Source organism: Puma concolor, chromosome E3 (assembly GCF_028749965.1).
Source record: "Puma concolor isolate L17-30 chromosome E3, mPumCon1.1.hap2, whole genome shotgun sequence".
Classification (NCBI taxonomy): domain Eukaryota; kingdom Metazoa; phylum Chordata; class Mammalia; order Carnivora; family Felidae; genus Puma; species Puma concolor.
The window spans coordinates 11,208,705-11,232,025 of record NC_141682.1 but is presented as its reverse complement, the minus strand read 5'-3'; the positions used below and the strand labels follow the sequence as shown (position 1 = coordinate 11,232,025).

At 44.7% G+C, this 23,321-nt stretch overlaps 1 protein-coding gene and 1 long non-coding RNA gene across 10 annotated transcripts in view; one reads left to right on the top strand and one right to left on the bottom strand.

Annotated features, from left to right (window-relative positions):
* GTF2I (general transcription factor IIi) overlaps nt 1–7,773 on the bottom strand; it is a 109,577-nt gene extending 101,804 nt beyond the window's left edge. For 6 of the 7 annotated variants that reach the window (XM_086692502.1, XM_086692505.1, XM_086692503.1 and 3 more), the window contains exon 1: nt 7,401–7,773. The gene's annotated coding sequence lies outside the window, so the exon portion shown is untranslated. The remainder of the gene's footprint in view (nt 1–7,400) is intronic. The other variant, XM_086692504.1, reaches the window with a different exon arrangement.
* Nucleotides 7,774–7,782: 9 nt separating this feature from the next.
* The window catches only part of LOC147572971 (uncharacterized), a 53,648-nt gene continuing 38,109 nt past the window's right edge, over nt 7,783–23,321 (top strand). For 2 of the 3 annotated variants that reach the window (XR_015245575.1, XR_015245574.1), the window contains exons 1-2: nt 7,783–9,288; nt 20,910–21,045. This is a non-coding gene — a long non-coding RNA (uncharacterized LOC147572971). The remainder of the gene's footprint in view (nt 9,289–20,909; nt 21,046–23,321) is intronic. The other variant, XR_015245576.1, reaches the window with a different exon arrangement.

Below are 23,321 nucleotides of genomic sequence, written 5' to 3'. Positions count from 1 at the left end.
CACCTAGATGAAGTCCCTAAAATCCTCAAAATCACCCACAGAAAGCAGAGCGGTGGGTTCACGGGGATGGGGTGAGGCGGAAAATGGGGATTATTATTTAATGGGCAGATTCAGGGGTGCCTGGGTGGCTCAGTCGGTTGAGCGTCCGACTTCAGCTCAGGTCACGATCTCGCGGTCCGTGAGTTCGAGCCCCGCGTCGGGCTCTGTGCTGACAGCTCAGAGCCTGGAGCCTGCTTCGGATTCTGTGTCTCCCTCTCTCTGACCCTCCCCCGTTCATGCTCTGTCTCTCTCTGTCTCAAAAATGAATAAACGTTAAAAAAAAAAATTTAATGGGCAGATTCAGGCTAAGAAGATGAAAGCATCCTGGAGATGTGATAGTTGTAAAAAGTGATTGTACTGAATGTCTCCACTGTACGTTTAAAAATGGTTAGAATGGGATGCTGGGGAGCCTTGGGTGGCTCAGTCCGTTAAGCATCCAACTTCCTCAGGTCATGATCTCGCGGTTCGTGAGCTCAAGCCCCCCATCGGGCTCTGTGCTGACAGCTAAGAGAATGAAGCCTGTTTGAGATTGTCTGCCTCTCTCTGCCCCTCCCCTGTTCATGCTCTAGTCTGTCTGTCTCTCTTTATCAAATAAAATAAAATATCAAATAAAATATCAAATAAACATTAAAAATCTTTCTTCAAAACATGGGTGCCTGGCTCCTTCACTTGGTACAGCATGTGACTCTTGATCTCAGGGTCATAAGTTCGAGTCCCACTTTGGACATGGAGCCTACTTAAAAAAGTTTGATAAAAATAAAAATGGTTAAAATGATTACTGATGTGATTTCTCTGTAGTACCTTTATTGAAAACATTATGTAGCTATCATAATAAATAATACACTACAAATAAATAAGCAATATAGGGCATGTGGGTGGCTCGGTGGGTTAAGCATCCCACTCTTGATTTCAGCTCAGGTCATGATCTCATGGTTCCTGAGCTAGAGCCCCATGGCGCACTCTGCGCTGGCAGCACAGAACCTGTTTGGGATTCTCTCTCCCTCTCTCGCTCTCTGCCCCTCCCCCACTTGCTCTCTCTCATTCTCTCTCTAAAATAAACTTAAATAAAACAGGGACAATAAAAATAAATAAGGAATATAAATGAAAAAACGGCCAAGTTCTGTGGTGTATGTATATTTCACAACTCTTTTTTAAGATCACTGTAAGGAACCACTTGAAAGAAAGAGGTGCTCATGTTAGAAATGGTAGTCCCAAATTTATTCTTTACAAAGGGAGCAAATGCATTTTACATAAACGCATTTATTCGATGCTATTGGGAGATCTGTTCAGATCCATCCTTCTCCAAAAAAAAAGCATTGACAAGAAAAACAATGACCCAGCAATACCACTCTTAAGTATTTATACACAAAAGATTTGAAAACAGGAGTCAAAATGTACTGGGGAACCAATGTCCATAGTTGCATATTCATAACAGCCAAAAGTTAGAAACAATCTAAATGTCCATCAACAGATGAATGTATACATAAAATGTGGTGTATTATATAATGAAACATTATTCAGCCATAAAAAGAAATAAAGATCTGACACCTGCTACAACACAGATGAACCTTGAAAACACTTTGCTACATGAAATAAACCAGATACAAAATGACAAATGATCTATGATTCCACTTACAAGAGATATGTAAAACAGGCAAGGGGCACCTGACTGGCTCAGTCAGTAGAGCAAGACTCTTAACTAGGGGTCGAGAGTTCAAGCCCCACGCTGGGCATAGAGCCTACTTAGAAGTGAACAAGTAAAAGAATAAAATAGGCAAATTCAGACACAAAAAGTATATTTGAGGTTCCCAGAGACTGGGAGAGAGGACAAATGGTGAGTTATTACTTAATGGGTACAGAGTTTCTATTTGGGGTGACAAGCAAAATGTTAGAGATAGTGGTGATGACGGTACAACATTGTGAATGTAATTAATGCCAAAGAATAAAAAATGTTTAAAAAAAAAAAGAAAGAAAAAGCAGGAGGAAGAAGTGAAGCTAACGGATTTCCTTGTAACTGTTCAGACAATTTTCAAATGAATTCCAGAACTAGGGTTAATTTCTATTTCCTTACTTACAAAGTGGGCACAGGGAGATCGAGCCCCGAGTTGGGCTCTGCACTGATAGCTAGAAGCCTGCTCGCGTTTCTCTTCCCTTCTCTCTGCCCCTCCCCCACTCACTCTTGCTCTCAAAATAAATAACCATTAAAAGTAGTAATAATAATAATAAGCAAAGTGGGCATAATACATGCTGTCATCCTTCTCTGTCAAATTATCAACGAAATAATTTAAGTGTCTGGGGCCTGGACACAAACAGGATAGCTAAGCTTTTCTTAACTCCTTTAACTGCCCTGTAAAGGCAAGAAATTACAAATACCTTTCAGTTCCTTTACTAGTTTTCTATCTCAAATACATCAACATCACCAGCAGGAAAAGAAGGCACTACCTCTAAAACTTGTAAGGGCTAAAGACAGTAAATGGGTGCAGTGAACTTACATGTTAAGTAAGCAATTCTAGAAGGTTATTTTTCAATTCAAATTCAGTATTCACAGGGTAGACATGTTTAGTCTCCATAATACAAATTTACAGATTCTGGGCTCATTTTAACTAGATACCCTAAATAAGACCAAACTCTTCAATACTCTCTGCTTGTAGAATTATACTGTAATATAATCATACAGTACTTTAAGGGGGGAAAAAAAAACACACAATTTCCTTTGCCATCCCACAAAAACAAAACAACAGTCCCAGGGGAAAATCCCAAGAAGTCCTTGCCTTTCCAGAGTTTCTATTCTCCAATTTGGGAAGATAAATCTTGTAGTCAGTATTACTGGGACAATTTTTATTTTCTTTTTAAAAAATTTTTTAATGTTTATTTATATGAGAGGGAGGCAGAACGTGAGCAGGAGAGGGTCAGAGAGAGAGGGAGACACAGAATCCAAAGGAGGCTCCAGGCTCTGAACTGTCAGCACAGAGCCCAATGTGGGGCTCAAACTCAGGGACCGTGAGATCACGACCTGAGCAGAAGTTGGACGCTTAACCGATTGAGCCACCCAGGTGCCCCTTTATTTCCTTAGAAAATTCCATTTCTCTTGGGGTGCCTGGGTGGCTCAGTCAGTTAAGCATCCAACTCTTGATTTTGGCTCAGGTCACGATCTCACAACTGGTGGGATCGAGTCTGGCCTAGAATGAGCTCTTGGAGCCTGCTGGGGATTCTCTCCCTCTCTCTGTCCCTACCCTGCTCGTTTGTTTGCACATGTTCTCTCGCACTCTCTCTCAAAATAAAAAATAAACTTAAAAAACTTTTCAATTTCTCAAAAGTATCAAACATGGTGCTTTTATTGCTAATATTTACTGAATGCTTACTGTTGGCCAGATACAACGCCAAGCAGTTTTACCTCCCTCAATCTTCCCAACAATCTACAAGAGAAACAGGTTCTATCATTATCTTTCCTATTTCTTAAAAGAGGGAAACTGAAGCACAAAAATGTGAAGTGAATTGCTCAAGGTAATAATCAGAAGTAGCACAAGCCAGGAGTTGAATCCAGGCAGTCTGATTTTGGAACCTGTGTCTATAGCCACACTGAGCCATCATCCTTCATCTCTTGCAATTTATAAATTCATTTTGTTTCTCAAGTTACATTGTAAACAGACTAATTCTTTAAAAATCCTCTACAGTTTTCAACCAAGTTACAACCAAGGTACAATGAGTCAATTCTCCCATCAACTCTGAAAATTCCTGACTATCTAGAACTTTCTCTCACTTTCCCACTAGGCCAAAGTGGAAAAAAAGCAGTGCCAGCAAGAAAAAGTAAGTGCCAGCAAGAAAACAGAAACAAGCCAGGGGTAGGAAGGCAAGGACTGTAGAAACAAAGAGAAAGAAAGAAAACAAAAACAGGAAAACTGCAGTGGGAGAGTTCCAGCAAACTACAGACAAGAGAGAAGAAAATAGTACAGGGCAAATAGAAAAAATGGAAACCTGAGTGTCAAGATACTACCTTCAGCACTCATGATAATTTAGCCGCATCATTTTTCCAGTGTACATATGACTTCTTAACTGTATTTCCCAGACAGGTCCCTCAGGCTACATACTGGCTAAATGAATATACTGCATGTTATTTTAACAGCATTGATTACAAGGAATCTCAACTCTACAATTATAACCAACTGATTGATTGCATTTCCCATTTTCTTTCAGTTAGTAACAATGAATAAGCTTAACCGGAATGAAAGTATACAACTTTTAAAGACAAGTGCTACCGGTGATTAGGAGACTGCTAGTGATAAAATTCTTGGCCATTCTCTTTAGGGTAAATTGTCCTCTAATGTATTTCTAAAAAGTGAAATGCTGTTCTCAGAATATTACTTCTCAAACAACTCTTCACAAAATACTTTCCCTTAGACATACCTAAAAATCACTCGATCAGCATCTGTTTCAGCTAGTGGTTAAAACAATTTCATGTTAATGATACCACAGCAGTTATGAGGAGAACTGCAATATTTACATTCATGTTTTCAAAGAAGAATGAAACCACGGTAGAACTGAATTAGGTGTGGAATGCAATGTACAAGCTAGTCAGCAATAACAGGAAAGGTTAAGTGTTTAGTGATTTGTCAGTGTTTTATTTACAGCTCTCTAATAACAACCTGGATAAGGGCCATGGTCTTTTCTATTTTGTTTTGGAACACACGAACAATCTATGGATCATCAAAAATGACAGAACATAACTGTAAACCAATCCCATTCCTTCTACCTAATTTGAGTTACTTTCTTCCAAAAGGAAATCCATTATAATAAAGGAAAAATCTTCCTTTCAAGACTTGTGCTCCAAGAAAACACCAGAAACCTACATTTTAAGGACAGTCTTTGCAGTCATTATTAAAAGGGAACCAAATTGGCATGCCAGGCTGCTCAGTCAGTGGAGCAAGTGACTCTTGATCTCGAGGTCCTCAGTTCAAGCCCCAGGTTGGGCATGGAGCTTACAAAAAAAAAAAAAAAAAAAAAAAGTAAACCAAATCACTGGAGGTACCCCGGGCTTGGAAGGAGTGGGGTGGGGGGAGATTCTGGGCTACAGGTGCTCAGCACCTCCCCCATCTAAATGTCAAGTTCAGGCCTATCACACTCCTTTCTGGCTCCCAGACTTTAGACTCTGTGGTGGAGATGGGATGTCTCAGCCATCTCTGGGAGAAGATAATAAATGCCAGTGCCATAAATAAATTGATAAATGACTGAGTGGGGGGAAAAAAAAGCTAAGATTATTTTGTCTTCTAATTTTATCCTATACTTAAATCCATGGCTCCTTTTAAAACCAGAGACTCATTAAACTTTTAATTTCGTAATCACAGCTAACAAAAATTCTCAACTCTCAATCAGCTTTCCAAGCAATCGACAGTAAGCAGTCTGAATTATTTTTGGTTCTTTAAGACGCAGTTTTAAAGTAATGAAAAGCTTTAATGAGAATCTAGAATCCATTTCCCACACTTACAACTTAATTTTGCACCGCGGTGAATGGCTCTCAAAGTGCCGCGGTGGGGCGGCCTGGGAACTAGTTAGAAAGGCGAACGCCCGGGCCCCACCCCAGACCTGCAGAATCGGAATGTCTGGGGTGCGGCCGGGCAAAGTGTTTTAACAAGCCCTCCAGGGGTTGCTGATGCTCCAGACTTTGAAAGCCACTGGCTTAGGGGTTACGAGTCATACTGCCTAGGTTCAAATCTTGGAGTCAAGGCTGACTTGCTGAGTAATCAAGAGTAAACTACTCCGCTTCTCCAGACTTGTTCCTCATCTACACAGGGGAATTACGGGGCTGTTTTGAAGATTAAGTAAGAAAATACGCGTTAAGCGCTTAAGAGCGATGCCGGGCACTTAAACATTCAAATGTTAGCAATTCTTACTACTGTATACAAGGCTCTTGGGCGGGGAGTACACTTCGAGGGAGACAAAGGCGGAAAGAGCTTAATCCCTAGCCCTCCTACCTACCTACCTACCGACTAGTACACAAGACAACCAAACACACTCCTTGGGTAAATAAAATAAAGATGCCCTCCTAGGGGCAAACAAGTTGATTGGGATCCCGTACGAACAAATTCTGACCGAACAACGCAAGAGACGGATTTAAGTGATGCCTATAAGCAAGAAGGGAGAGCCTGAAGGGAAGAAAAAGTCCTTCCGGCCGAAAAGTGTGAGCCAAGATCCAAACAAGTAGGCAAAAGGAAAGAAGCGCCAGGCAGAACTCGGGCTGAAGAACTGACAAAACACACAGTCGCAGGAGTAAATGTCACAGTCGTAGGCCTTAGTCTCGGGAGAAGGCTCGGCCTCCTCGGGGCACTCTAATGCACCCACATTTGCAAACTAACTTCCCCCTTTTGTTTCCTGAACACCCAAAGACTACTTTTCTGCAAGGCCTATCAAGCCATTGTCTGTGAGAGGTGAGAAGTCTGCACGGAGCCACCCCATCAGCAGGAGCGAGCACTGCTCCAACAGTGTAAGTAGACCTCTGAACATTCCCAGCCGCAAAAAACAAAACAAAACAAAACAAAACAAAACCCAACTTGCTTTATTAAAGGGCAAAACTTGGATAAAAGTGGAAGGAGGGAGAGTGAAGGGAAAGAGGACAGTTTTTTATCTTCTTCCCTCCCCGAAACCCCGTCTGGGTGCTGGCGGGATCCAGACGGCTTATTTTCATGGCCTGAAGGCTGAGGTTTTCCTTCCGGTCATTGTGTTTATTTCCCCCAAAGAACCGGGCCCGCGGGGCCGGCGCGCCGGCCGGGCCCGGGACAAAGCCCACTCCGGGCTCCACCTGGGCGCGGGCAGGGGCGGGGAGGGGCAGGGGCGGGGAGGGGCGGCGCTCCCGGGCCCGCCGGCCCGCCGGCCGCAGTTACCAGGCAGCGCGGCGGCGCCGCCCCGGCCGCCCGCCGGCCAATCCGGCGCGTCTGCTGCCCGGGCGCACGAGCCCCGGAGACACCAGGCCGAGCGCGACCCCACGGCTCGGGCCTGGCACCGCGCGCGCACCCGCACCGCCCGAGATGGCCAATCAGCGGCCGGGCATGCGCAGCCCGCAGGCTCGCTCGCGCGCGGGCCTCACGCGTGAGGCCCCCCCACGCAGCGCCAGCGCGCGCGCCCCTCCCCCACGCGCACCCAGGCGCGCGCGTGCAACTGTCGTCCCCCGCGACCGCGTCTGCTCCTGCCCCACCCCCACGCCGGCTGGCCGGGTGGTTGGGGGGGGGTGGTCGGGTACCCCCACACTGCCGCCGACGACCCCCAGACCCCAGTGTGTGCAGGCCCCGGAGGGGGCGCGTCTCAAATAAAGGCCCTACTCGCGATGGCAACCGGGGCGGGGGACGGGGGATGAAGCGACAGGGACTCACCCGAGTGCAGCCGCCTCCAGGCAGCGCCGGGGCCGGGGGAGCAGAAGGGAAGCGAGTGTGGGCCGCGCGAGAGCTGCAGCCGCGGCGGAGCAGCTTCAGGCTGAGGCGAGTTGGCGAGCGGGCAGGAGGTGAGAGGGCGAGGGGCCCGGGCGTCTCGGCCGAGCTCCTGTCACCGCCGCATGGCCGCCCCGGCAGGGCCTCGCTCAGCACCTAGATCCGATCACAGGGGACCGAGGGAGAGGCCGGGGTAACCGCGGCAGGCGGGCGGCCTCAGCTAGAGAGCGCGTGCGGGGAAGCGGGGGGGCGATCGGTGGCCCCTTTTCTCTGCTCTCCGAGCTTCTCTCTCACCCTCCTCCTCCTCCTTTTTTTTTTTTTTTTTTGTTCCTCGAAGGCGCGCTGCGCGTGCGCACCCGCAGCGCCGCCCAGCGGGAGTTGTAGTTTCTGATCGGTCCCCACCAACGCGACGGCGGGGGCGGTGGACTACGACTCCCAGGAAGCCTCGCGCGGGCGAGCCCCGAACCCGAGGACGCGGCGAGCGCGGCGCCCGGCCCTCTCCGGCAAGGACTGTCAATGGAGGCGCGGGTGGTGGGAGCAAGAACATGGCTGCACCTGGGGCCTGCGCGGCCGCCTGGGTGGGGGAGGGGAGCCGGGGCACGGGGGCGCAAATCTAGGCCGGGGGTAGCCCCCGCCCCCTCACTGCCCCGATGCAGCCGGCCTCAGCCACCGTCCAGGACTCGCACCCACTCTTGCACCCCCGATTCCCTGCCGATTGCGAGGCCGGAACTCGGCAGAGGCCGGGGAGCCCCAGCCGGCCTGCCGCTCTCGGTGCTCCGCCAAGGGACTTCCTCCGCGCCGCACCACCCTTCGGGACACAAAGAACTTCTGTTAGTTTTGAAAAGCTTGCCTCAAAAGCGTCCGAAAGAGACTGTTGCCCCAACTTTGGACGGGCGACGGGAGGGGACTCTCCTGTTTTTATTTACCGCCCCTCACCCCAGGCTTGCTTTCTTCACGCCCCCTCACTCAACATTTAGAAGGAAAGTTGAGGGAAAGCCACCGAGTGAGAGCAGAAAACCTGCCGTGTAGCCCGTTTTGTTCTGTCAACCGCGAAGAAAGGTTACCGAAACCTCTCCCCCCGCGACTAATTCTTTTGCTTCTCAACTTGAGCTCTCGAATTTCGAAAAGGATGAGACATTGCTGTTCACCTAAGCGAAACTCCAAAGTTTACCAAACTCGAGCCCCGAGGGCTTAGACAGTTCTGTAAAGCACAAGATCGAGTGATTTTGCGATTTTTACCCCCCAGCGGAGATGGGGGGGACCACGCCGGCCATCCTCCCCCTCCCCCTCCTCCTCGGTAGGTGGCGACCACGGCGCTTTTTCCAGCCTTTGTCGCTGGAAAGAAAACTTTCCGAGCAGCCAGGCTTTTGATGTAGGTCCAAGACCTTCCCTTTGACTCTTCGTTCTAGATTGGCGTTCCCCATCTTTCTTGCAATAGACCGCACCCATAAGGCAGCCGAATCTAGAATTTCCATGCTGGGATTCTTTAAGATAGAGGGAGACTTTAAAGATCCCTGTAGAAGCGGTCCGATTGCAGATTTCCACATTTTTACGATTTCCCCTGCAACGTTTTTACAGGCATTTTGTCCCCGCCTAACCCGATTGTGACTCTCCTTTGTCGAGTCTCTCCAAAGCGTTCATTTCGTTTTCATGAAAAGTTTTCTTTTTGCACTCCTATTTCATTAACGTACTGGACTATTAAATTCCGTATTCCCAGTAGCACGTAAAAGTGACATCTATGTAAGGAACAAACCAAATTTTGAGAAAGTCTGCAATTGAGCTGATGGGAGCAGTCAGCCTTCCAGGGACAAACATTCAGCCGCTGTGAGCACCGGTGAGTACGTTTTATGCGGCCGCAGTCTTAGATGGTTTCCTGAGGACACTGGATGTTGAGGACAGTGAAGGAAGGATTCACTGGGTGAAATGTCATGAAGTAGCATTTGGGAGTGTTAGAAAATGAGTTAGTTGGTAAGGCTAAAAAAAAAAAAAAAAAAAAGTTCATTTGGCCAAGATCATGCCTGTCACCATTAAAAACTTGTTTGGGAGATAGCCCCTCGCTTCTATGCATTGAACACTTCAGTGTGGAATTTTGAAACTGCTGCTTCATGAACAACTCCCAACTTCTTTGAGGGTAAGGCAGTTCCTAAAAACTCTTAAATCCTGGGGCGCCTGGGTGGCTCAGTCGGTTGAGTGACCGACTTCGGCTCAGGTCATGATCTCACGGTTTGTGAGTTCGATCCCCGCATCGGGCTCTGTGCTGACAGCTCGGAGCTCGGAGCCTGGAGCCTGCTTCCGATTCTGTGTCTCCCTCGCTCTCTGCCCCTCCCCCACTCATGCTCTGTCTCTCTCTGTCTCAGAAATAAAAAGACATTAAAAAAAAAAGATTTAAAAAATAAATAAATACATACATACATACATAAAAATTCTTAAATCCTAAAACACTTTCTCAAGCTTTAGCTAGCTTTGAATTGCCTCTAGATAGAAAACTGGCCCTTTTGGGACAACGAACAGCGTATGGAATGGTGTGTGGTTTGAAGGGTGTGTGGAGGCCAACTCTTTTTTCTTTTTTTTTTTTTCTTAATCTGCCTACTGTTGTTGGGGGCTGTACCCCTCACATTTCTGTCTTATAGTCACGGATACACTTTTATGGTCTTTCCGAAGGCCTGGCTCACCACCTTGGCACTTACCGTTACACTTGTTCCTTTTTGTTGGCCAGTCGGTCCCTCTCCTCGGGGACAGGTGCTGTGTTCATTGTGATCGTGGTGATGAGCCACTGAATACCATCTCAGCACCTCGAGTTGTTTTTCCATAGGATCAAATTGCTGGTTTGGGGGGTTGTGCAGCAGATGGGAAAAAAAAAACAAAAACCACGACTTGTGTTTAGGGGTGGAATCCTTTGTTAAGTTGCACTCAGCTCACTGTGTTCAGAATCACACTCAGCATAGCAAGATGTGCATGCTAAGCTTGATGCGCAGCTCTTGGATCGTTCTCACTTAAGACCAAAGGGCACAGAAGCCAACAGGTGGCAGAACCTTGCGTGTTATTTATTTTGGATTTTTTCAAATATTTCTCTTTTTAACGTTTAACCTGGTGTGTGCAGATGAGTATCCATATAGCATGACTCCGTCCTACTGAATACCTGAGAGACAAAAGCCAAGTCTAATGGGCCTTGGCCAGTCAAGAGATGGATCTAGACCAGCTGTGAACTCTTACAGCAGGCACAAATGCATTTTCATATAGACTGGGTTTACAGCCTTGTTGACTGCTTTTTTTTTTTTTAGGTTTATTTATTTTGAGAGAGACAGCTTGAGTGGGGAAGGGGCAGAGAGAAAGAGGGAGAGACAGAATCCCAGGCAGGCTCCGTGCTACCTGCGTAGAGCACGATGTGGGACTTGAAGTCACAAAAGCGCGAGAGCATAACCTGAGCCAAAACCAAGAGTCGGATGCTTAACCGACAGAGTCATCAGGTGCCCCCGCTACTTTTAAATAGCAAGTGGTAATGTCTGAATGTGTTCACCAGTCTTTAAAAAAAAAAATGATCAGGGGCGCCTGGGTGGCTCAGTTGGTTCAGGGTCCAACTTCGGCTCAGGTCATGATCTCGCAGTTCATGAGTTCAAGCCCCGCAGCAGGCTCTGTGCTGACAGCTGGAGCCTGCTTCAGCTTCTGTCTCCCTCTCTCTCTCTGCCCTTCCACCGCTCTCTCTCTCGCTCTCTCTCTCTCCTTCTTAAAAGTAAATAAACATTTAAAAGTAAAAAAAAAATCACATTCTCCTGGGGTTTTTAATGCTTGGTATCAGAAGTCTGCCTTCTCCATTAGCATGGGACTATTTGACATGGACCCACCCTGGATAGGAAACCCTGACCACCCATGCCGACAGAACCATGCTCACGCCACTTGGTCAAGGTTACCGTTGTTGAGAGATCATTTAATGCTCTTTTTAAAGATACTCTTTTGAATCTAAACTGCATAAGTTAATCTTTCTGTGACTCTGTCATGAATTTTCGATCGTCCAAAACGGTCATTCTAAGCAAAAGTTGAAGTGCTCTTGACATACCCATTTTTCACAACACACCCAGTCTTTTGTTTGTTTGTTTGTTTGTTTGTTTGTTTAAAGATCTATTTTTAATTTTCAAGTAATATCTACACCCATCCTGGAGCTCAAACCCACAAGCCTGAGATCAAAAGTCCCGTGCTCTACCAACCGAGCTAGCCAGGCTCCCCAGTCTCTTTTTCTAATATTTTATTTTATCGTATTTTTATTGAAATACAGTGGACACAATTTACATTAGTTTCAGGAATACATCCAGGCTTTGCATTGAAACTAAATAGACGTCTTTTTTCCCATAACGGCCCCGATGCAGGCCCAATATCTTCTGGGTCCAGTTTCTTGGTTTTTCTTTACAGTATGCATAAGCACTGTTTATTGAGAGAATGGGCCATAAAATATATTTCATTTGTAAGGTGCCAGTGTGATCTTTTATATCAATGTTCTCAATTAGGATTTGTACAACTCTATCCAAATCACATAGGTTGGGCCACAGTGACATCGTTAGATTTTGGAGGGTATCTCCCTGTTAGAAGATAAATCCTTCGTTATTACAAGGATACTTTTTTTTTTTTTTAAGTTTGTTTACTTCTGAGAGAGAGAGTGTAAGTGGGGTAGGGGGCAGAGAGAGAGGGAAAGAGAGAGTTCCAAGTAGATTGTCAGCTCAGAGCCTGATGTGGGGCTTGAACCCATGAACCACTAGATCACAACCTGAGCCAAAGTCAGGTGCTTAACCAACTGAGCCACCCAGGCACCCTACAAAGATACTTTTTTTAACTGATTCTAAACCACTGTTTTTGAACAGTTTTCTGTTTGGATAATTTGAATATTTAGAATGCTAGATAAATGACCTTTTATCAGAACTCTTTCAAAAGTGGAAAACAAAAACAAAAACTAGATCCGAGCTATAATTTATTCATAACAATTAATAATGTAGATGTGATCTAAACCGACCTTCCAGCTCTTGCTGTGTCTTTTGTGCAAGCACCTGCCCTATGCAATAAACCTACTATCTGTGTAAAACTTGTTGAAATAAAGATATGGGGGGGGGGGTTTACAGGATTTAGATGAATATGGTTTTCTATTTAACATTATGTTCACATTGCTGTAGTCATGTAACAATTTTTTACTTTTTTAAACTTTATTTATTTTGATAGAGCTTGCGTGCACAAGCAGGGGAGGGGCAGAGAGAGATGAAGAGAGAGAGCCAGATGCAGGGCTCGAACTCACTAACCGGGAGATCATGACCTAGGGCCAAAATCAAGAGTCGGACGCTTAACCGACTGAGCCACCCAGGTGCCCCATGTAACTTAATTTTTAAAATGTAAAAGCTCTGTAATATTTTCTCTGCCTTCCTCAGGGATTTGGGGGAATCAGATGATGTGTAAACGAAAATACATTAGAAACTCTAAGTTGAGTGTTCTATAAATATTACATGGTATAATTTAGCATTCCAAACATTATTTTTAAATGTGAACAACACGTCCATGTTTCTTTTCTGACCGAAGAAATATATTGCTCATTGTAAAAATGCTTTATAGGCTAATATTTGAGAAAATACATTTACTGAGGCTGACTCTTATCATTGAATTAAGGTGGACCTGTTATCATATCTGACTGATGAGATGATATAACTAATGAAATAACTAGTAATGCAAGCAGCACACCCTTTCAGAATATATATCTGTCAAAACTATTGTAGAAGACTCAGAAACCTCAGTGTAAAGTTGTGTCAGGGAAGTTATTTCCAAAGCAAATGCATAACCTATAGCCTTGCTCTGATAACACCAAGAAAAGGAATCTCGTTTACATACTGAAAACAAATATCCCCATTCCTTCCTTCTTCTCTTTGTCCAAATTCTTGGGTCTTTATCTTTGCATTTTACAAGCCTTTCCTCTTTTTCTGGTGAAAAATGCTTTTTTTTTTTTTAAGCATATTTTATTTTATTTTTTAAATGTTCATTTATTTTGAGAAAGAGAGAGAGAGATAGCAGGGGAGGGGCAGAGAAAGAGGAAGAGAGAATCCAAGCAGGCTTTGTGCTGCACAGAGCCTGACTCTGGGCTTGAACTCACAAACCATGAGACCATAAGCTAAGCCAAAATCAAGAGTCAGACATTTAACCGACTGAGCCACCCAGGTGCCCCCATAACCACCTTTTTAACCCCCTTTCAAGACCTTGTGTTTATTATAATTATTAAGGTACACGTGCTTGGGGAAGTTTTCAACTAAGAATAAAGGGAATTTTTGAACAACGGATTAGAGAGGAAAAAAGAAACCAGGGAAAACGAAGCTGTTCAAGTGTGAAATTAGCCACCATGGCTGTGTCAAGTACTTCCAGTGGTCTTCCGAACAGTGGGAAGGTGTTAAGTCACCCTCTCCTTCCCCTGCACCTGGGGAGCAGGCTGGCCGGCTCTGGGTTGTACCTGGGCTCTTAGACACACTTCATTTATTACAGCAAAGTGTGCAGTTCCATCCCAAATGAACTCAGATTGGCCCTGAGATCATTGGGGAAGGTAAGGGATACATAAGCAACTGGAAAGAATCCGAGTATCTATTCCATTCTGGAAATCTTGTGAGACTGTCTCAGTTGTCCAGATAAGACCGTTCCTTTTCTTCAGTGCCACATACTGTGCTTAATTATTGCATTGCACGCTGACCTCTCCCCCCCCACCTCACACACACACACACACACACACACACACACACACACACACACAAGTAGCCCTGTGCTGAGTGCTCAGAACCTCCCCCTTTGCTCAGAAAGCTTGAAGTACTTAGCCAAGAATACATAGATGGCCAAATCTGGACTCTAAATTGGCCCGTATCCAAGCCCAAATTCTTTTTTTTTTTTTTAAATTTTTTTTTCAACGTTTTTTATTTATTTTTGGGACAGAGAGAGACAGAGCATGAACGGGGGAGGGGCAGAGAGAGAGGGAGACACAGAATCGGAAACAGGCTCCAGGCTCTGAGCCATCAGCCCAGAGCCCGACGCGGGGCTCGAACTCACGGACCGCGAGATCGTGACCTGGCTGAAGTCGGACGCTTAACCGACTGCGCCACCCAGGCGCCCCTCCCAAATTCTTAACTAGTACTATTGGTAGGCTACAGCCATCTCATCCAGCTAGATATGATAAGTGAATCAAATACAAGGTATACTCAGGTTCATGCCATGAGATGGTACCAGAAGGTTGGAGGTAAAGCAAGACATTTTTCATGGAGGAGGTTGCATTTGCAGTGAATGGATGGATGGACTTTTTTTTTTTTTTTAATGTTTCTTTTATTTTGGGGGGAGAGAGAGAGAGAGAGAGAGCAAGCACAAGTGGAGGAGAGGCAGAGAGAAAGGGAGACACAGAATCCGAAGCAGCCTCCAGGCTCTAGGCTCTGAGCTGTCAGCACAGAGAGTGACGTGAAGCTTGAACCCACGAACTGTGAGATCATGACCCAAGCCAAAGTCAGATGCTTAACCGACTGAGCCACCCAGGTGCCCCTGGATGGATCGATTTTTAAAAACAGAATAACATGGGGGCGCCTGGGTGGCGCAGTCGGTTAAGCGTCCGACTTCAGCCAGGTCACGATCTCGCGGTCCGTGAGTTCGAGCCCCGCGTCGGGCTCTGGGCTGATGGCTCAGAGCCTGGAGCCTGTTTCCAATTCTGTGTCTCCCTCTCTCTCTGCCCCTCCCCCGTTCATGCTCTGTCTCTCTCTGTCCCAAAAATAAATAAATGTTGAAAAAAAAAAAAAAAACAGAATAACATGAATATGGTTAAAAAAAAAAAGCAGACGTTCAGAGGACTCTCTTAGCCTTCTGTATCTCAAAAGCAAAACGATCACAACAACCTGTGCATCTAAAATATTGACACACGTTGCCAACTTGCCCTTCAGAAAAATTGCACCACTGTACTTACAGGGTGTGAACATGTCAATTTCCTCCACACCCGCCCAGTTCCAGTGGAAAGTAGCATTTTTTTCCGCAGCTCTTCTGTGCACATTGATTATGAACCGAGTAGAGTTGTCTTTTCATACTTGTATTTGCCATTTGCATTTACGTTTCTGCAAACAGTATTCATGTTTGCATTTGCTCAGTTAGATCCTTTTCTCCCCCGTGTTCTTTTGTGTGAGTGCTTTATAAAATGAAAGAAATTTGCATTTCTGTCCTTAGGTGTGTTACAAACATTTGCCTGGTTTGTCTTTTGACCATGACTTTTTTTGTGTTGTTATACTCAAGTTTCATTGTTGACCTCGTTGAATGTATCCATTTTCTTCCCTTCACATGCTCAGTGTTAAAAATCCCCGGTGAGGGCGCCTGGGTGACTCAGTCAGTCGGTTAAGCAGCCGACTTCAGCTCAGGTCATCATCTTGCAGTTCATGAGTCCAATCCCCACATCGGGCTCTCTGCTGTCAGTACAGAGCCTACTTTGGATTCTCTGTCCCCTTCTCTCTCTGCCCCGCCCCCCTCAAAAATAAATGAAAACGTTTTTAAAAACATTTTTTAAAAATCCCTAGTGAGAAAAGCCTCCCCCACACCAAGATCTATACAGACATAGATACAGAGACATGGAATGCCGATATAGGCAAGAATGTATATAGGCACACGTACACACGAGTTCTGTCCAAGCAAGATTTCTGCGTTTCCATCTCTGTACATCTCACTTGTTTGCTTGAGCCGTGTGGGCTTTCTATTTCAGGGTGCCTTTAAGGCTTTCCGTCCGGGTCGGGTCCTGGTCTCCGTCCAGCCAGGCTGACGGCAGGACCCCGCGCTATCTTGTTTCCCCTGCAGCCCAGGGCCATGGTTTTCCAGGTGGGGGCGCTCTGCCCTTCCCGCAGACTCCCACTGCCCTCGGATCAGGCCTCACCAGAGGCGGGGAGCTCTCGGGTTCTGGGCGTGGCCGCAGGAGTGTTGGCAGGGCACTGGCAGGGGTGAGGAGGTGGGAGACGGGGGAGGATACTCCTGAAAGCTGGTACAATCTCTGGGGCAGCTGCCAGCGAGCACAGACGTCCCAGTGCAGGTAGGGATTCCATGCCTGCGCGTTTGCGGACAGGACCTGAACAGCTTGAAACAAAAGCCCCGTCCGCTCCATCTGTCGTGTCTGTCCGTCTTTGGAAATGGTGCCCAGGTGAACAGTATTCTGGTTTTATAGCTCAGCCGGCCTGAGCTTGCTTAGTATGACTTAGCCTGCCCAGTCCTCGTCCTAATCCTGTTTGCCAGACCGCATCATCGGCCCAAATAGTTGAGAGGGGTTTGGTTTTCGTTGCGGTAAATGAAATATATATAACATAAAATGTTCCGTTTGAACCATTTGTAAGTTTGCGGTTCAGCGGGATTCAGTACCTTCAGGATGATCTCTTTCCAGAACTTTGTCATCATCCAAAAAACTCTACCATTGGGGCTCCTGGGTGGCTCAGTTGGTTAAGCATCCGACTCTTGCTTTCAGCTCAGATTCGTGAGTTCAAGCTCCACATCGGGCTCCGTGCTGTCAGTCCAGAGCCTGCTTGGGATTCCCTCTCTCTTCCTCTCACCCTGGTCCTCTCCCGTTTGTCCTCTCTCTCTCTCTCTCTCTCTCTCAAAATAAATAAATAAAACTTAAAAAAAGAGAGAGAGAATTAGGGCTACCATTCAGCCCTAATACCCCATTTTCTTCTCCCTTCAGTGCCTGGTAACTTCTGTTCTACTTTCTGCCTATTCTAGATATCTCCTAAAAAGAGACTCCTACGATGTTTGCTCTTTTGTGATTGGCTGATTTCATCTGGTGAGTTTTCAGTGTTGTATAGCACGCAACAGAAAATTACTTTTTATGGCTAATACTTCATTGTATGTATATACCATATTTTGCCGATCCACACAGCTTTTATTTCCACCTTTTTGGCTATTGTGAATAGTGCTGCTGTGAGCATTCATGCCCAAGTATCTGTTTGAGTTTCTGTTTTCAGTTCTTTTGGATATAGTCCTCCAAGAGGAATTGCTGGGTCCTATGGTAATTTCATGTCGAACGTTCTGAGGCAGCACCAAACTTTTCCCCCGGGGGGCGGCACCATTTTACATTCCCACCTGCAGGGTACTGTTGTTACAGTTTCTCCCCATCCTCGTTGACACTTGTTATTTTCCATTCTGCGAGCGCGTGCGCGCACTCCCGTGTCTGATGATAGCCATCCTCCCGGGTGTGAAGCGGTATCCCATTGGGGGCAGTTTGTGTTTGCATTTCCCTCATGACTAATGAAGCTGTGACCATGAGTATATCTTTGGAGAAATCAGGTTCTTGGTCCAATTTTTTTAAAGTTTTTATTTAAATTCCAGTATAGTTAGCATGTAGTGTTAGATTAGTTTCAGGTGTACAATATAGCGATTCAATACTTCCAGCCCAACACCTGGTGCTCACCATGACAAGTGCACATTTTGATCCCCATCCCCGATTTCACCCCCCCCGCCCACTCCCCTCTGGTAACCATCAGTTCTCTGTAGTTAAAAGTCCGTGTCTTGATGTGCCTCTCTCGTGCTCTCTTTTTTCCTTTTGTTTGTTTTTAATTTTTTTTAATGTTTATTTACTTTTTTTTTTAATTTTTTTTTTCAACATTTATTTATTTTTGGGACAGAGAGAGACAGAGCATGAACGGGGGAGGGGCAGAGAGAGAGGGAGACACAGAATTGGAAACAGGCTCCAGGCTCTGAGCCATCAGCCCAGAGCCCGACGCGACTCTCGAACTCACGGACCGCGAGATCGTGACCTGGCTGAAGTCGGACGCTTAACCGACTGCGCCACCCAGGCGCCCCTATTTACTTATTTTTAATGTCTAATTATTTTTGAGAGAGAGCACAAGTGGGGGAGGGACAGAGAGAGAGAGGGAGACACAGAATTTGAAGCAGGCTCCAGGCTCTGAGCTGTCAGCACAGAGCCCAATGTGGGGCTCAAACTCACGAGCAGTGAGATCATGACCTGAGTCAAAATCAAGTGTCAGTCTCTCAACTGACTGAGCTACCCAGGAGCCCTTTCCAGACTTCTTATAAGGTGTATATTCCTTATTGCGTGTGGTCACTGAAATTTCTTTTCCATTGTCTCTGCGGTCAGCCAGTAACCTGGGAAGATGTCCACCTCCTCCCCCCCCAACCCCCCCAACCCCCCCCACCCCCCCCCCCCGCAAAAGGCTGTTCCCTTAAATCTTTCAATAGATAACTGCCAGGGAGGGAAGCTGCTGTAGCCTAAGGGCAGGTGCGGGGGGGGGGGGGGTGCCCAAAACTAAGCTAAGCGTCTACACTAGTCCCTCCGGTAACCACCGGATTAACCAAAGTGTATGATCCCAAATTAGTGAAGGACAAGATCCCCACTGCCCTCCCTGGCGCCTGTCCAGCCAGTCCAGGAACATAGGCTGCTGTCCCCACCTTCATGGCGGGGGCTGAGGAATGGGCAATAGTAGCTGCTTTGTGCACACTGGTTACGAAACAGCAGTCTCTCCCTCATCAAGCACTCTTCTGGTTGTTACAAGGGTTTGATCAGGCTCCAGAGTTCTGAAATAGTTGATTACAGCCATTCCTTTCAGCTCAACATTTGCTTCAGTTGGAGGAGGGACCAACCACTAGGGCTTCCTATGTAACCTTTTTGTGTGGCACTGGAATGGATTTTTTTTTTTTTTTGGTCATAGGTATTTATTTTTTATGTTTTCTGCCAGCTTTATTGAGATATAACTGACATAACACTGTGTATGCTTAAGGTACACAACCTGATGATTTTATGTATATAGTGAAACAGTTATAATGAGGTTAGTTAACACATCCATCGCCTCACATAGTTACCTCGTGTGTGTGTGCGCGCGCGCGCGCGCGCGCGCACGCACATGCGCAATGAGAACAAAATGGAGTTTTTTTTGTTTTTTTTTTTAAGAGAGAGAGAGGTAGAGAAAGAGAACGACAGAGAATCCCAAGCAGAATCCACGCTTGGCAGATCTCAGCCTGAGGCTCAATCCTACAACCCTGGGATCATGACCTGAGCCAAAATCAGGTGTCGGATACTCAACCAACTGAGCCACTCCACTGCCCCCAAAATAGATCTTTTTTTTATTAACTTAAATACACCCATTTTAGGAGTATAGTTCTCAGTTCTTTGAGTTTTTATGAATACATGACAACCGTTGTCATAAAAATAGAGCCCATTTGTAGCACCCGCAGTCTCCCTTACGCTCCTTCCCATCCAATCCTCACCCCTTACTCCCAGCTCACGAATCCTTTCTATCACCGTAGATTAAAATTGTCAGTCTTGGGGCACCTGGGTGGCTCAGTCGGTTAAGTGTCCATCTTGGGCTCAGGTCAACTGTGGATCCCACAGTTCGTGAGTCTGAGCCCCACATCGGGCTCTCTGCTGTCAGCACAGAGCATGCTTCAGGTACTCTGTCCCTCTCTCTCTCTGCCCCTCCCCCACTTGTACTCTCTCTCAAAAAAAAAAAATTTAAAAATTTTAAACGGTCAGTCTTGACAATTTTATTTAAATGGAGTCTCATAACACGTAGTTTTCCGTGTCTGTTTTCTTTCACTCAGCAGTTTTTGACATTCATCTATATTATTGTCCATATTAGCGGGTTTTGGTGTTTTGTTCTGTTGTATTTTTTGCTGAGTATTTTACTGAATAGGTACACCACAATTTGCTCATCCCTTGACTCATTAATTAACATTTGGATTGTTTCCACTTTGGGAATATAAAGCTGCTATGATGGGGCGCCTCGGTGGCTCGGTCAGTTAAGCTTCTGACTCTTGGTTTCAGCTCAGGTTATGATCTCATGGTTTGTGAGATTGAGCCCTGAGTCAGGCTGACAGCATAGAGCCTGCTTGGGATTCTCTCTCTCAGTTTTCTCTTTGCCCCACCGCTGCTTGCGCTCTCAGCCTGTCTCAAAATAAATAAATTAAAAAAAAGCTGCTATGACTATTTTTGTACAAACATTTTCATTTTTCTTGGGTAAATGCCTAGAAGTGCAATTGCTAGGTCTTGATGGTAAGAAATTTTATAAGAAACCGACAAACTGTTTTTCCAAAGTGGGTGCTTCATTTTACATTCTACCTTTCCCCACTGGATTACCTTGGTGTCTTTATCAAACATCAATTATTAAAAAAAAAAATCAATTATTTGTGGGGCACCTGGATGGCTCAGTCAGTGGAGCATCTGACTCTTGATCTCAGGTATTGAGCTCAGGGTCATGAGTTCAAGCCCTGCATTGGGCGTGGAGCCTACTTAAAAAAAAATAAAAAAATAAATAAGAATAAAATAAAAATCAATTGGTCATATATAGGTGGTATATTTCTGGACTCTGTTCTGTTCCAATGATCTGTATGTCTATACTGATTTTTTTTTTCCATTTGAAGTAGTTCTATTAAGTTTCCTTGTTAAATATATAAGTGTGCTTAAATTAAAAAGAATTTTTTTTTTTTAAGTAGGCTCCATGCTGGGTGTGGATCCCGATGAGGGGCCTGAACTCACGACCCTGAGATCAAAACCTGAGATGAGATCAAGAGGTGGATGCCTAACCAACTGAGTCACCCAGTTACACCTGAAACTCCTTTATATATAAATGTACGTAAAAATTTATATCATAAGTATTATAAGTTATAACATATTATAAAAATTATAATTATGTCTTCATTTTATATATAAAATAATATTTTATTTATCTATAAACATGGTAGGAATACATATAAATATAAAATGTAAATATAAAGTATGCAAATATATAAAATATATAAATATTTAAACTATTTAATTTCATAAAATATAAGTGTCTAAGTATAAAATATAAAATATATAAATATGATATTGCACACTTTCTACCAACTTTTGCAGGCTCCAAATGGCACTTCCTTCAAGAAATTTTCTGTAGCTGGGAAGAAAATACTTGTGAATAAGTTAGATTTAACTTAGCATACTCATAATGGCAGAAAAGTAACTACAGTCTCAATGCTCAACAATAGGGCAATAGATACCATAATGTTGCGTCTGTATTATGTGATAAAATGCAAAAAATTGGGATTCTGAAGCAACAATGGTGTAGAAAATGCTCACACCGTATCTTGGGCAACCAAAAGCAAGCTATAATATGGTATGTCACTTTAATTAAGATATAAATAGCGGGGCATCTGGCTGGCTCAGTCAGTAGAGCATACAGTGCTTGATCTCAGGGTCATTGAGTTCAAACCCCACATTGGGCATAGAGCTTACTTGAAAAAAAAAAAAAAAAAAGGAGTACACATAGAAAATAAGGTTGGAAGAAATACCAAAGGGACGCATGGGTGGCTCAGTCGGTTAGGCATCCACCTCTTGATCTCAGCTCAGGTCTTGACCTCAGGGTTATGAGTTCAAGCCCCGTGTTGGGCTGCACACTGGGCATGAAGCCTACTTAAAAAAAATAAATAAGAAAGAAAGAAATACCAAGGTGTGTGGAGGTATTATGATTGAATGTTTTCCAATAGTCTTTTATATGTTTTAATCGTCTGACTTTTCTATGATGAGAATATTTTATTTTATAATTGGGAGGCTCTCCATTGAGATGTTATGTCTTCCTTCTCTGTTATTTTATAGCTCTGTGTAAATCTGGTAGGTTGCCTATCACATTCTATCTTGTATTATAGATATCTGTGTACTTCTCATTTATTTGTTTCTAACTTCTGGAGAACAGAGATCTCATTCATTTCTTTCTTTTTTTTTTTTTTCTTTTTCCATCTCATTCATTTCTTGATGTCTGATCCTGGCACAGGGCAAGTGCCTGTCACATGACAGATGCCTGATAAAATAAATATGAGTAAGCCAGTTGTTCCCAATCAGGAACATAGTTCCATTGTCACCAGATTTTCTGATTCAGAGAAGCTGGAAATTTGGATATTGGTAGAACTCTCCTGATTTTTAATCATAAAATATTCAGAGTACAAAGTGAAAAAAAAATAAATATGAGAGGAAGGAGTTTACAAATGAGCATTACGGATATTGGAATAGTGCTAGTTCTTGGGGCGCCTGGGGGGCCCAGTCGGTTAAGCATCCAACTCGGTTTTGGCTCAGGTCATGATCTCAGGGTTGTGAATTCAAGCCCCGCATTGGGCTCTGCGCTGCCAGTAGGGAGCCTGCTTGGGATTCTCTCCTTCTCTCTCTCTCTCTCTCTCTCTCAAAATAAATAAATTAATTAAAAAAGCAAAGAGTCTCTTATGGTTAAAAAATAAAATAAAAAAAAGGATGGGACGCCTGGGTGGCTCAGTGGGTTAAGCGTCCAACTTCAGCTCAGGTTATGCTCTCTCGGTGGGTTTGGGCCCCTCACTGGGCTCTGTGCTGACAGCTCAGATCCTGGAGCCTGCTTCAGATTCTGTGTCTTCCTCGCTCTCTGCCCCTCCCCCACTCATTCTCTCTCTCTCTCTCTCTCTCTCACTCAAAAAATCAATAAACATTAAAAAAAAAAAAAGGAATAGTGTAATAGCTCTTTAGTTTGCAGAATTGGCTGGTTTGGGTTGTCTGGAATCTGAAAATGACCCTGGACCTCATTTACCCTAGTCACATTTAACACCTGAACATTGTTTACTAAGCAAACAAAACAAGAAACCAGAAGGCGCTAACTTGGAATTAAACTGTGGGAAAATTTTGTTTCCATGTATTAGGTAGGTAGTTGTTCAGTTTTAAAAGGTATTTGTTTATTAAACAAATTTGTAAGAACAAATTGAGACAATCACATGGGGCAAAATCCTAAGAAATCAATCAATTAAAATAGATACAGGTAATATTACTCAGCCCTAAGAAAGAATGAGATCTTAGGGCACCAGGGTGGCTCAGTCAGTTAAGTGTCCGACTCTTCGTTTTGGCTCAGGTCGTGA